This window comes from Phocoena sinus, chromosome 7 (assembly GCF_008692025.1).
Source record: "Phocoena sinus isolate mPhoSin1 chromosome 7, mPhoSin1.pri, whole genome shotgun sequence".
Lineage (NCBI taxonomy): Eukaryota > Metazoa > Chordata > Mammalia > Artiodactyla > Phocoenidae > Phocoena > Phocoena sinus.
Window position 1 is genome coordinate 28,710,223 of NC_045769.1, and position 13,810 is coordinate 28,724,032.

Genomic DNA, 13,810 nt, shown 5'->3' on the forward strand with positions numbered 1-13,810 from the left:
GGTGTTACAGTCAGAATCAGTGGTTTGGAGACGACACTCATCTCTTTATGGGAAGAACTACAAAGTCACATGGCAGAGGGCAGAGATATAGGGAGGGATGGAGATAGGGGGCATTAATACAATCTACCAGCTCTCAAATATCAAGCCATCCTAGGTTAGGTAATTTTTCTTCACACCTCCAAGCACAGGCCAATGCTCTAAAGCATGGTCTCTCCTTCTCATAGGTATCAGAGCACATGCGTGTAGCACGAACGGGTTCTGACGGCACTTCCTTTGCTGCTAACTTCAGCACAAGGCCACACTTTGGCCTGCTGCAGCAGGGTAAACAGAGAATGAGGGTGACAAGCCGGCACTGGCTCCAACCTCCTGGCTCTGTATCTAGCTGCGCCCGCCCTAATGGCTTCTTAGAATGTGATTCACTGCTCTAGGAAGAGAAAAGTCATTGACAGTGCAATTTAGATTGGGAAAATTGCTCTGAGAAAAAAATTAGAGAGCAACAGACCAAACACTCTGGCTTGAAGGGAGTTTTATACCAAAAATCCAGGGAAAGTGAACAAAGCAGGAAAAGTGATGTGGCGAAACGGAAGGGTAGGTGGGCACCCTACGGAGGCAGAAGCGAGAGGCGGGGGAGTGATCTAAAACCAGGAAGAACAATGAACAATACAAAGAAAGTCCGAACTAATTACAGAGGAGAAATATGGAAAAGCAACCAGCCTCACAGTTTCTGTGATTTGTTTTGATTTCTGGAAGGGCTCAAGAAGTAAGACTTCCACATGTAATACCAAGTTTTTAAGGAAAACGTCTCCAAGAGATTTCTTGCACACCCTACTCTTTCCATTGCCAGAATAAATACACTAGGAAGCTGATCACCTATGACATGAAATCCAAGCAAACTGAACAAACTCAGGGAAACCTGAGAAGATCCAATTTCCCACTCAGATAACTTTGTGATCATCAGTTCTCTGTCTGGTTTAGATTAGAAGCTCACTATACAGAGACCTTCATAATTACACAAATAACAATATTCACATGTGAATATGCTACGAATGTTAAATTAAATAATAATAGTAATGTCACTAGCCACAAAGTTGTACTAACTAAGGCCACACACGTGTGCATCTGTGGGTTAGGAGAATAGCTCAGTGCCCTTAGCTGCTCAATGAAAGCCTTACCTAGCCTCTCCCCCAGGAGTGTTTGGACTTTCTCTAATTTTCTCTCATTCAGCTTGTTAAACCATCCTAAATCTTTTTTTCTTGGCCCATTTCCTCACCTGGGAAAGAAGGAAATAAAAATACATGACTATCAGGCTTCCCTGGTGGCGCAGTGGTTGAGAGTCCGCCTGCCGATGCAGGGGACACGGGTTCGTGCCCCGGTCCGGGAAGATCCCACATGCCGCGAAGTGGCTGCGCCCGTGAGCCATGGCCGCTGAGCCTGCACGTCCGGAGCCTGTGCTCCGCAACGGGAGAGGCCGCAACAGTGAGAGGCCCGCGTACCGCAAAAACAACAAAAATACATGACCGTCAAGGTCCACTTCAGCACACATAGGTAATGCTGTGATTTTTCTCCACCGCCATCCCAGCTCATTCCACTGTACATTGAAAGAATGAAATCAGTGTGGCATTAATCTTTGTCCAGGTATTTAGTAGCAGAAGTCAGTTGACACACATATCTAAAATAAAAACCATGATTGACATAAAAAAAATAATAAAATTAAATTAAAACCTCCATGGTGTGGTACAGCATGAAAAATCTCTTCAGCTTAAGCTGTCCCAGTTACAAACTGTGTACCCTTGGGCAAGTTACCACATCTCTTTATGCCTAGCTTTCCTCGTCTGCAACATGGAAGAAAGAAGAAAACCTACTAGTATTGGGTGTTATGAGGTGTGAAGACTGAATGAGGTCATACACAAGGCATTAATGAGGGACTTGATCCGTAGACAGCACTCCATACATTTTTTTATTATTATTGGTAAATGTGATTTTGGCACCCCTTGGGATGGCTGATGTTCTTTCACTAAGGTGTGAATGCTGAGAAAAGTTGTTTATAAATGAAAGATCTTGTTTAAAAAAACAAAATTTTTTCATCCTTGTTGACTTGCTAACGTGAAATAAGACTTACGCATGCAACACAGGAAGTAGCAGCCTGGGTTGAGGCATAAATGTAGCCTGGGTTTCTTCTTATTTTCTTTCATTTTGGTTTATCTGTTTCTATGCATTTAGTTTGGTTCATCCTACTTCTCTACTTTCTACCAGTGAGACAGTGGTTCTCAATGGTGACTGCACTCTAGAATCATTTGGGAGCTTTGAAAATCTCTGTACCCGAATTATCTACGCTGTTAGAAGTCAGGATGGTGGCTGGGGTGTGGGAGGAAAGGGGAGCGGCTAAAAGGAAGCATGATGCCAACTTCTAGGGTGCTCGTGAAGCTCTGATTCTTGAGCTGGGTGGTGGTTACACAGCTACCTTCAGTTTTTAAAAATTAATTGTGATGTATACTTAGGTATGTTCACGTTTCTATGTGTATGATATACTTCAGTAAAAAGTTAAACACAAATCCCTATGCTGAAGTCGCACTGAAGAACAATTAAATCAAAATCTTTATGGGTGGGACCCTGGTGTCATCATTTTTGTAAAGCTTCCCTGGTGATTGCAACTTGTAGCCAAGGTTGAGAGCTGCTACAGAGGTTCTTCTGACCACAGTGGGCCCAGATCTCAGAAGTGGCATTCAAGCCAATTGCAGCAAGCCCTTTGGAGCAGCCAGGAGTCAGTGGGACTGACCTGGTATTTGTTTAGGCAGGTCCCAAATCCAGGTGGTATTACTGGGGCAAGAGCTTTGGACCTGGATAGAAATCTAGGTTTAATATCCAGCTGTCATTCTGGACATTGAGAGACTTTGGGCTAGTCACATAGATAACATCACAGAATTGCTGCTTCCTCATCTGTTAACTGGAGCTCACGCTAGGACTCCTCCTTACCTTGGGTGGCTGTTCCTTCCCATACATCAAGGGCTCCTTAAGTGAGCTATTATTATAAGATGTTGCGAATTTGCTAGCGACCCACAAGAAGCCACTTTGTCTTTGCCTCAGAGATCCTGTAGAGCTGCTCGGCAGTATTTTTACGTTGTCACTGTTATTGCTCCTACCACTCAAGAGGGTGAGTGCACCCTCTTGTACTGGACCAATAAGGAAGGAAGAGGTACTGGTTTAGGTTTTTGTTGTAATCAATGACTTGTTCATTGCACATTGATTTGCAACCGCACAGACTCAAGAGCACGTAGATGGGATAGCGGCTATTGCGTGGCTGCCTCTGCCCCTGCGTGGCTGCCTCTGGGTATTCCCTTTGGTGGGGCTTAACTAAGTCAACCCAGTGTTCCATCCCTTGAGAGAAGACCCTAATTTCTCTTGTCTGCACCTTCTTCTTACCTCACCAGAGAAAACATACAGATGGCAAATAAGCATATAAAAAGATGCTTCATGTCATATGTCACTAGGGAATTGCAAATTAAACCAACAATGAGCAATTGCAAATTAAAACGACAATTAAGACAAAATTAAAACTACATGCCTATTAGAATGGCCAAAATCCAAACACTGACAACACCAAATGTTGGCTAGGATGTAGATCAACAGAAACTCTCATTCATTGCTGGTGGGAATAGAAAATGGTACAGCTACTTTGGAAGACAGTCTGGAAGTTCCTTACAAAAGTAAACAGACTCTTACCATACATTCCAGCACTCCTTGGCATTTACCCAAAGGAGTTGAAAACTTTTGTCACACAAAACCCAAACACAGACATTTTTAGCAGCTTTATTCATAATCACCAAAACTTGGAAACCACCAAAATGTCCTTCAGTAGGTGAAGGGATAAATAAACTCTGGTATATCTAGACAATGGAATATTATTCAATGCTAAAAAGAAAAGAGATATCAAATCATGAACAGACATGGAGGAACCATAAAATGCATACTACTAAGGGAAAGAAGCCAATCTTAAAAGGCTACTTATTCTGTGATTCCAACGAAATGACAGCCTGGAAAAAGGCAAAACTGGGGATTAATGGTTGCTAGGGGTTGGGAGAAGGAAGGGATTAATAGGTGGAGCATAGAGGATTTTTAGGGCAGTGAAAAGATTTCTCATGATACTATAATGGTGGTTACATGTTATTATACACTTGTCAAAACTCATAGAATACAGTACCAACAGTGGACCCTAATACAATCCACGGTCATTGGTGATAATGATGTGTCAATGTAGGTCCATTTATTGTAACAAATGTACCACTCTGATGTGGGATGTTGATGATGGGGAAGGCTGTGCATGTGTGAGGGCAGGGGGAGTATATGAGAAGTCTCTGTACTTTCTACTCATTTTGCTAATGTTTTGTTATTTCTTCTAAAAAAAAAGAGGATATTAAAAAAAAAGAAATGAATTATCAAGCCATGAAAAGACACGAAGGAACCTTAAGTGCATATTGCTAAATAAAATAAGCCAATCTGAAAAGGCTACATACTGAATGACTCCAACTATATGACATTCTGGGCAAGAAAGTAAAAAGATGTGATAGTCAGGGGTCAAGTGTCAAGGCAGGGTGAGGAAGTGATGGTTAGGTGAAACACAGGAGATTTTTAAGGCAGTGAAACTATTCTGTAGGACACCGTATCGATGGATACATAACATTATTTGTCAAAACCTACAGAACTGTTTAACACAAAGAGCGAATCCTAATGCAAACTATGGACTTTAGTTAATAATGGTATATGAATATTGGTTCATCAATTGTAATAAATTGTAACCGCACTAAGGCAAGATGTTAATAATAGGAGAAACTGTGAGTGGGAAAAGGAGAGGATATATGGAAACTCTCTGTACTATCTGCTAAATTTTCTTTTTTCATTTTATTTTACTTTATTTCTGGCTGTGTTGGGTCTTCGCTGCAGCAGGCAGGCTTTCTCTAGCTGTGGTGAGCGGGCCCACTCTTCGTTGTGGCGTGCGGGTTTCTCACTGTGGTGGCTTCTCTTGTTCCGGAGCATGGGCTCTAGGCACGCAGGCTTCAGTAGCTGTGGCATGCGGGCTCAGTAGTTGTGGCTCACGGGCTGTAGAGCGCAAGCTCAGTAGTTGTGACACATGGGCTTAGTTGCTCTGTGGCACGTGGGATCTTCCCGGACCAGGGATCGAACCTGTGTCCCCTGCATTGGCAGGCGGGTTCTTAACCACTGTGCCACCAGGGAAGCCCTATCTGCTCAATTTTCTGTAAACCTAAAACTGCTTTAAAAAATTGTTTATTAATTTTTTAAGAAGTGCAACCGATGGCTTGACCAGTTCTGTATATACCACTTTCTTAGGCAGTAAATTATCTTTGCAGAGCGCCTTTGGGCAACAAGCAATGATGCAGCACAGCCCACATAGACAGAAGGGTTTTGAAGCCAACAAGCCTTCAAACTCATCCCCCCACTAGAGTGTGAGCAGGAATGACAGAAGCGGGAACAGAATGTGGTGTGTGGAACCCTGGGTCCCCCTTTTAGCTACAACCAAGAAGTCACTGAGCACAGGAAGGCAACCTTGCAGGGGTAGCACTGCTCTAAGAAACAAGCGACACTTCTGACTTGTTTTACCCAAATAACTTAAATAAGCAAATAATAACCAAGTGATTCATCCTACATGATCTTCGGTTTTCCCATTGATACAACTGACGGTATTATGCATTACAGATGCTGCTGTGTTGTTTTCAAGTCTTCCCTGAAAGCCTTAACAAAAACGTCAAAACATACTCGCATATGATACTGATGATAAGGAAGTGGATATGTATGATCACATATGAGATATCTTATTAAGGAAAGTGTGGGAGGGTTCTTCTTTAGAATATTTTCAAAAAGCTCTTCTAAACACTAGATACGTTTTTTATTACTTTTACTGCTGTTAGTCTCCTACCTGTTAACCTGAAGTTTTGTCTAAGGACCGCAGGGGTTTTCTTAACCTTACAAGTAAGTTTCTGTTAAATAGAACCTTGTCACGCCACTTGTCACTACTGATAGAATTTGTTAACCCAGCAGTGAAAGCAATCTCTCCTCTCAATGCATGGTAGCACCTCAATAGTGGAGATTCTGTAATGAATTTTAAAATCAGAGATGAGAAGCATTTCCCCCACCCACCTGGCATTGGAAAGAGAAAATTCAGTAAGACAAAACAGGATGCAGAGATTAAGAAGTGGGTTAGAGTCTACGAAGTTCTAAGAATCACAACTGTTGAAGAAATATTAAGCAGACCAGACAATAAGTGAAATGAGTCCAGGTTGAGTGAGACTGAATGCTTTCCCCAAGTCCCACATGGTAACTGCTTTTTTTCTTCTGTATAGAGATAAAGAATTGGGAAGAGATTTCAGATTTCTAGAGATTCACTTGAATAGTTCCTACTGCATTGCTCACTGGGACAATATTCTTTCTCTTCCCCAAGGTGGCCATATGCAGCAGCAGTTCACCCCATCCATTCACTCGCATCACTTAGAATGGAGTTGTCCCCATTCAAACATCGAGCAATGGCACCGTGAGAATTGATAGGCCCATGAAAGCAAGGCTGATGGGAGCCCTGGGGTGCACCCCCAAACTAAAAGGACTCAGGTTGCAAGATCTGTCACTTAAGAGTCACAGCAGGATATATTTTTGGTAATTGAAACCTAATTTGGATTGTGTTTTTGGAAAATGATAACATTTGTTTCCTAAAAACTAGAAAATTTTTTAGCAGGGAGTGGTGGTTCTCTCCAACTCCACTTTGAAGCTAAAATGGCAAACTGTTTAGAGTACAAACTTTTTCTTCCCATGGATTTATGTAGTAGATGTTTCAAAATGACTGGCAAATACATAGAATTCATACAAAGTTAGAGGCAAAAGGGTGCTCCAGAACCCTCTGGTTGAATCTCCTCACTCCATAGTTGAGGAAAATGCAGTCCAGAGAGGATAAGTGCTATGCTCAAGGGCACATAGCTGGCTCACAAGATGAGACTTGAATCTGGATTGCCCATGTACTGGCCAATGCTCTTCCCTCTCTACTGTGCTCTACTTCCCAGCACCACAAGAGGACACCTATTGCGTCTTGCAGAATCTAGACTATTTTTTGAAAGCTTGGAACTAAACTTGTGACTAATTAGAATACAGTGTTCCACCACCTTTAAGTCACCAGCTAAAATCCACTGTTCCCCGTCGCAGCACGCCCGAGGCCTTCTGGGTAACCAAAGAAAGATTATTGTCTCAACTCAGTTCTCTGTGTCTAGGTACCCACAAAATGGAAATCACTTTACTTGAAGAAGAGCAAGAGGACAAGATGAGATGAAAAGGAAGCATGTTTAAAATGGATAAAAGGAGGCACTTTTTTCCCACTACATACAATTGAACTGGGGAACTCACTGCAGCAGGATATTAAGATCAATGGTGAAGATTTGTGTTTTAAAAGATTAGACATTTCACATGCATATCATCAACAGCGACACTCAATAGGATGAAAGTAAGATGGATGAAAGTTCTCAAGCTTCAGTGCATAAGTTGATCACCAACTGGGTCAGGTGAAAAGAAAAAAAGTTGTCTACCGGGTTAAAATTTCACAGAAAGGCAGATCTGGGGGGTTCCAGTCATTGCTGCTGTGTGACAAATCACTCCAAAGTAGTGGTGTGAACCAACAGGCATTTTATTATTCACATGGATACTGTGCATTGGAATCTGGAGAGGGCACAGCAGGGATGGCTTGCCTATGATTCATGACAGCTGGGGTAGACCTGAACAACTAGGGGTGACTTGAGGTTGGGGGCTGGAATCATCTGGAAGCTTCTTTACCTAACCTGGGATGACTTGAAGGCTCACTCAGCTGGGACTGTCAAGTGGAGCATCTATATGTAGGTGTCCCAAGAAAAAGCACTTCCAAAAAAACAAGTGTCCCAAGAGACCCAGGTAGAAACTACATGGCCTTTTATGACCTATCCATGGAAGTTTTAAAGCATCACTTCCAACACAGTCTATGGGTAAAAACCATCACAAGCCCACTGAGATTCAAGAGGAGGAGACTTAGGACCTCCTACATCCCTCCCCTATGGGGAATGGCAAGATCACGTTGCAGAAAAACCTGTGGGATAGGAGAGGTTTTTGCAGCCGTCTTTGGAAAATGCAATCCCCCAGGGAAGGGGTGGGTGATGTGAGGTTACAAGAACACACAATCTAGTGGAAAAAACGGACATATGAACAGAGAATCACAGTACAATAAAATAAATTTCAAAGTAGTTGTTTCCCCCTCTTTTACAAGAATTCTTTTTTTTTCCCTTTGATAAGAGTCATCACATTAAAATTTTTTCATTCATTTTCTGTCTTCCACTAGTTTGGAATCTCCATGCATTTAGTTTCCTACTGTAACCCCTGTGCCTAAAACACTACCAAGCCCAAAATAGGTACTCAATAAATATTTGCTGAAAGAGTATATGAGTAAAGTGCTGTAATAGAGAAGTAGTGGGAGGGCTGTGGGAGTACAGGCAATAACAAAGCACTCAGCTTGATGGAAATGACATTTGAGTGGGTCTTGAATGCTCTTGAAGGATAAATAACAATTTTTCTGGTGGAAAAAAGAGGGAATAAATTTTTCTCCTTAAATCTCCTCCAGAGACTTCATTAGCCAAGTTTAAGTGGGCAGATCCTCATCCTAAGTGTACAGACTGTATGTAGTAGTTACAATGCTCTTGGTTGCAAGTGAAAGAAAACAGGGACTCAAATGTATTTAAAAATAAGCAGTGTATTGTATCATATAACAAGAAGTCTGGAGGCCAACAGTTCAGGCAGCCTCAATGCCATCCTTCTTCACTGGGTCAGTTTAGCTCTTTTGTGGCTGCAAGATGGTGCCCACAGTGGTAGGCATCACAGGCAGACGAAACAATACCCAGCAGGGGAGAGGACTATTTCTCCTTTGGAGTAAGATCTTTCCCATAAGCCCCTGACAGACTTACCTCACATTGGCCCCCACACCACGCCTTATTGGCCAGAACTGTGCCCCATGCATGTATGTAACCTAAACGCTGATCAGAAGAAGGGGAGAAACACGAGCAGTTGGACTAATCACGTGTTACTCCTTGGGGCTTGATCTGAAGCTCCTGCCTCTCCTGAAGCACAGGGCTATGCAGAAAAGGGTGGATTCCCCAAGAAAACAGAACAAAACAAAACAAATAACAGGGGTTTTGTTAGGAAGGAAAAAGGGGAGATGACTCTTCGGCACGTAATCAACAGTGTTTGCAACATTAGGCTTGGAGAAGGTTAATGTTCTGTTTTCTTTGTGGATGAATATTACCTAACACTTTTACTTATTCTTTTTCATGGTTTTTGCTCCTTTCCTTTCTCCTCTGCACTAGTAGTCAGCTGAATAAATCCAGAGCTGTATCAGTAGGAAAGAGTGTCATGTGTGCAGTGTACATACGAATCTAATTAATCAAAAATATGTTGATTAGACGTGAGTGCACTTTCAGGTAAAAACCTTGATTCAGATGCTTCTGATAGCATAGCCATGCCCACCTGTTCACCACTTGAATCATGCTCTTTCATGGCCTTGTACCTGTTACTTGTGCTGATTCCTCTGTCTAGGAAGTCCTTCTCAATTTCCTTACCTATAGTGGATACTAGGGATTGCCTCTCCAGCCTCCATTCTATCCTCCTAGTAATTTGCTTGAAGAGATTGAGAGCTGCAAAACTACTTTTTTCAGACTCCCTTGCAGCTAGGGTCTTGATCTGAAGTAAGTTCAGTCAATCAGGTGCACTTGTGTAAGATTTGGAGGCTGATGCAAGGAGAAGGCATTATTCTGTTGCTGTTGCTGTTGGCCAGCAAGGTTTGAGCAATAGTGTTAAGAGGCATTTAATGCTGTTGGACTCAATGTCCTGTTTCAGTGGCTAGTCACCAGTTTCATGGGTGTGAAGAGCCCTTGCTGCAGCACCATCCCTACTTCTGGAACATAGCTACTGTGGTAGGCCCTTGAACTCAGTAGCCCAGGGGTACCCCCCTGACTTCTACCCCTCCAGCTCATCAATTTTGTAAGCCTCTGTTTGATTCTCAGTATTAAATATTTCTCTATTTGAAACACCTAGAGTGGTTTCTATTTCCTGTACTAAACCTTGACTCATAGATCACTTAATTCATATTCAGCCTTCCAGGCACAGCCTGGGTCTTCCCTGAGCCACCAGGTTGGGCCAGGTGCTTCCTCGGTTCTCCCACCATGTCCTGCCTGGTAAGCCCATGCCTCTTCATCTTTGCACCCCTGGCACCAGCGTTTGGCTCACAGCATGTGCAGCATCAACATTTACCGAACTGAAGCTCCCTCTGCCAAGATACCAGAAAGGTCCTGAAATCTAGTCTAAAGGGTGCCCACCTCATGCCTGGTCTGCAAAGCCCAAGGAACAAGTGGCTCTAGACTTATACTGGATTCTAGATGAACCCAGAGCCCTCCGCTTTTCCGTACTTTAGTCCTCCACACAAGAGGCCACACCAGAATTGAAAATTTGACCCGGTGCCCAGGAAAGGGATGATAAGGAACAAGGGAAGTTGCTTATCTCAAGAGTTACTATCTGGTGGTTTTCAGGACCCTCTACTGCTGGGTCTACAATGAGGCCTGCAATCAATGGCAGCAAAGCCTTTGGAGCGAGGAAAACCTCGGAAGGCTGTGCCGTTGTGTAGCAAAAGCTACTTTCCGAACCTCAGATTCTTCATCTATAAAATGGGGTTGATAACATCAACCTCACGGGATTCTTGGGGATAAAAGAGATTATATACGTAAACTGCTCAGCACGGTGCATACGCATTGGAAATGCCAAATACCCATCAGTTACTCTTATGGCCACCATTGTTGTTGACTGTGCCATTACTGGACCACAATTCTGTTACATATTTTTTACTTCGTATACATATACTTTCCTTCAGCCCAAACAGACTCACATGCAATTAGACTAGAATGTGCTTCTCTATACTTTCTCCCGAGGTGTTCCACTTTACATCATGATGTGATTAACCCTTTTCTGCAGAAGATCCAGCTAGGCCCAAGTTTGGGGCTGTGCTGAGGAAATAACAAAACCATCTATGTCAGTGGCTCTCGACCCTAGCTGAAAATCAGGATCACCTGGAGAGTTAAAAACAAAACGGCAACAAAAATAAACAAATAAAATGAAACCAAGAAACAATGTCTGGGTCCGTCAACCAGAGATTCTGATTCAGTAGGGCCCAAGCATCAGGATACCAGAGATTCTGATTCAGTAGGGCCCAAGCATCAGGATACCAGAGATTCTGATTCAGTAGGGCCCAAGCATCAGGATACCGTAAGGCTCCCCAGGTGATCGTAATGTACAGCTGAGAGCCATTGTCGAGAGTGGGAAAGATCAGCACTTCCATCGGCTCTGGGAAAGGAGAAGGAAGCTCTTACTTTTCTATAATCTCCACCACAGTGGAGGAGGGGAGAGGACTAAAGATTATAGTTGAATGATTCCACTTATAATGTGAACAAGGCATTCTTATTATGAACCTGGATAAATGACTCATCATGTTAACCCTCTGATGAGTGTCTGGGTTTCTCATCTAGAGGTGTCTGATCTGATGAGAAGAGGTGTTATCAGGAATGCTCTAGAACATGGAAAAAGCTAGTCTGGAAATACCTGTGAGGGATTTCAAGTTGGTCTGTGGGCGTCTGTCCTGTGCCAGTCCTGTGCACAGTCGCACGCTTGCGGGCTGGGGCTGATGTCAGGTGTATGCACTTTGATCCAGGGCAAGTGAAATGATCCCTGCTTTGGCATAAAATCTAGCTAATATCTAAATGCTAGAGATAGCTGGTGACAGCTGGGAGTGTGCTCAGACGTAAAGTACAGGGATTCCTCATTTGATTGCGCTTTGCAGAATTTGCTTTTTCACAAATTGAAGGTTTGTGACAACCCTGAGTTGTCAGATGATGGTTAGCATTTTTTAGAAATAAAGTATTTTAAAATTAAGCATGTACTTTTTTTTAGACAGAATGTTATTGCACACTTAATAGACTGAAGAATAGTGTAAACATAAGTTTTACAGACATTACTGGAAAACCAAAAAATCCATGTGACTCACTTTATTGTGATATTTCCTTTATTGCAGTGGTCTGGAAGCCAACCCACAATATCTCTGAGGTATGCCTGTACATCTAAAAAATGTAACTTTTTTCCCATTATTAAAGTGATACACAAAAGAAAATAGAGTGGGAAAACAGAAAAATAGCATGAACCCAGTAGAAACTAATAAGACTTAAATAGAGTTACGAGGTGCTAGACATGGTTTTAAGCTCTTTACCATATAAATTCATTTACCCCTCACTACAACTCTATGAGGGGTAACTCCACTTTACAGATGAGGAAAGAGGACCTGGAGCTGTTGTGTGATTTGTCCAAAGTGGCAGCTAGTAAAGGAAGAGCCAAGGTTTGGACTCATGCTGCATTTAACAGGGTATGGTCAACCTCAGAGATATATATAGCTCATAAGGTAAGCTTTATCCAAGGATTCAATGCCACTTGCTAAAGTTTAAAAAGTTAATCTCAGTTGCCATTTATTCATCCATTTATTTCACAAATATTTACCAAAGGCATCTATGGGCAGCATACTGTTCCAGGCTTGATTATCAAGATATTGAAGAGTATACAGAGGCTACCTGTCCAGTCATTCCTATAGCATTGAACTCTCAAGTGTCTCAACAGACTATACATGCATAATAAATACAAGTCTACTAAGATTAGAAATGCGATAACTATTCTCTGATTACAAAATCCAAAACCAATACTTCAAAACTTTCGAAATGTCACAGTCTTACTAGGTGGAATGTTTAGCATGATCCTCTGTATTTTCATCAATTAATAAGTACACCTTGGACAACAATTTAAGTTGAACCTCATGAATTCCACCTTGTAGCAACATGTTTAATATAGCAGTAGTGTCTTCAAGTCAGAAATTTGGTGTTTTTGGATGGATGGATGGATGGATGGATGGCCAGATGGAAGGATAGATGAGTGAATTAATAGCTAAGAATGCCTGGCAATGTTCTAGTTGCTTAAATATTGCATCTTTAAAAATAATTCAGTGTTTTCCAGTTTGTTAAACAATAACTATGACTCAGAAGAAAATTGTGATTTCTGTCCTTTCCATGGACTAAATATGTAACTTCAAGGAAGCCATTATGATGCCAGTTCCATCTGATGTGAGGATCAAATGAGCTAACTGAAATGAATTATGTAGCACCCTGCCTAATACATGTTAAACAGCATATTTTAAACACTTTAAGCCTTTAAAGTGAAATACTATATGTAGAAAAGCAAAAATTCAAATGATACAAAAAGCTATACAATGCAAAATACATTTCTTCTGGCCAGGTTTTCCTGCTATTATTACTACTATTATTAGAGATCTCCAAGCAAAAATAACGTCTCCCTGTTGATTAAGAAGGGAGAGGTTTACAGACTAGGAGATAACATCCTTTGAGCCAGAACCAAGTGAAATAACACGTGTATTCTGGCTAAATTCCAGCATGAGTGATTAACATTCTCCAACTTCAAATAATTTTTATTATTAGCCAACACTTGTCCATCCCCAATAATACACATGTTGCATACAGGCCACAGAATGAGGCAGCCTCTCTTGGCATGTTCACAATCTGTGCATACTTTCCACTGAGGGTTTCCCTTTCTTCTTGATTGCTATTCCATAGCTTTTCAACTCCCACTACTTTCAACCCTGGGATGTTTGCCGACACTGAGTGCCAAGTAGTTCCAAAGAAACAAAAAAAAAATGAGCACC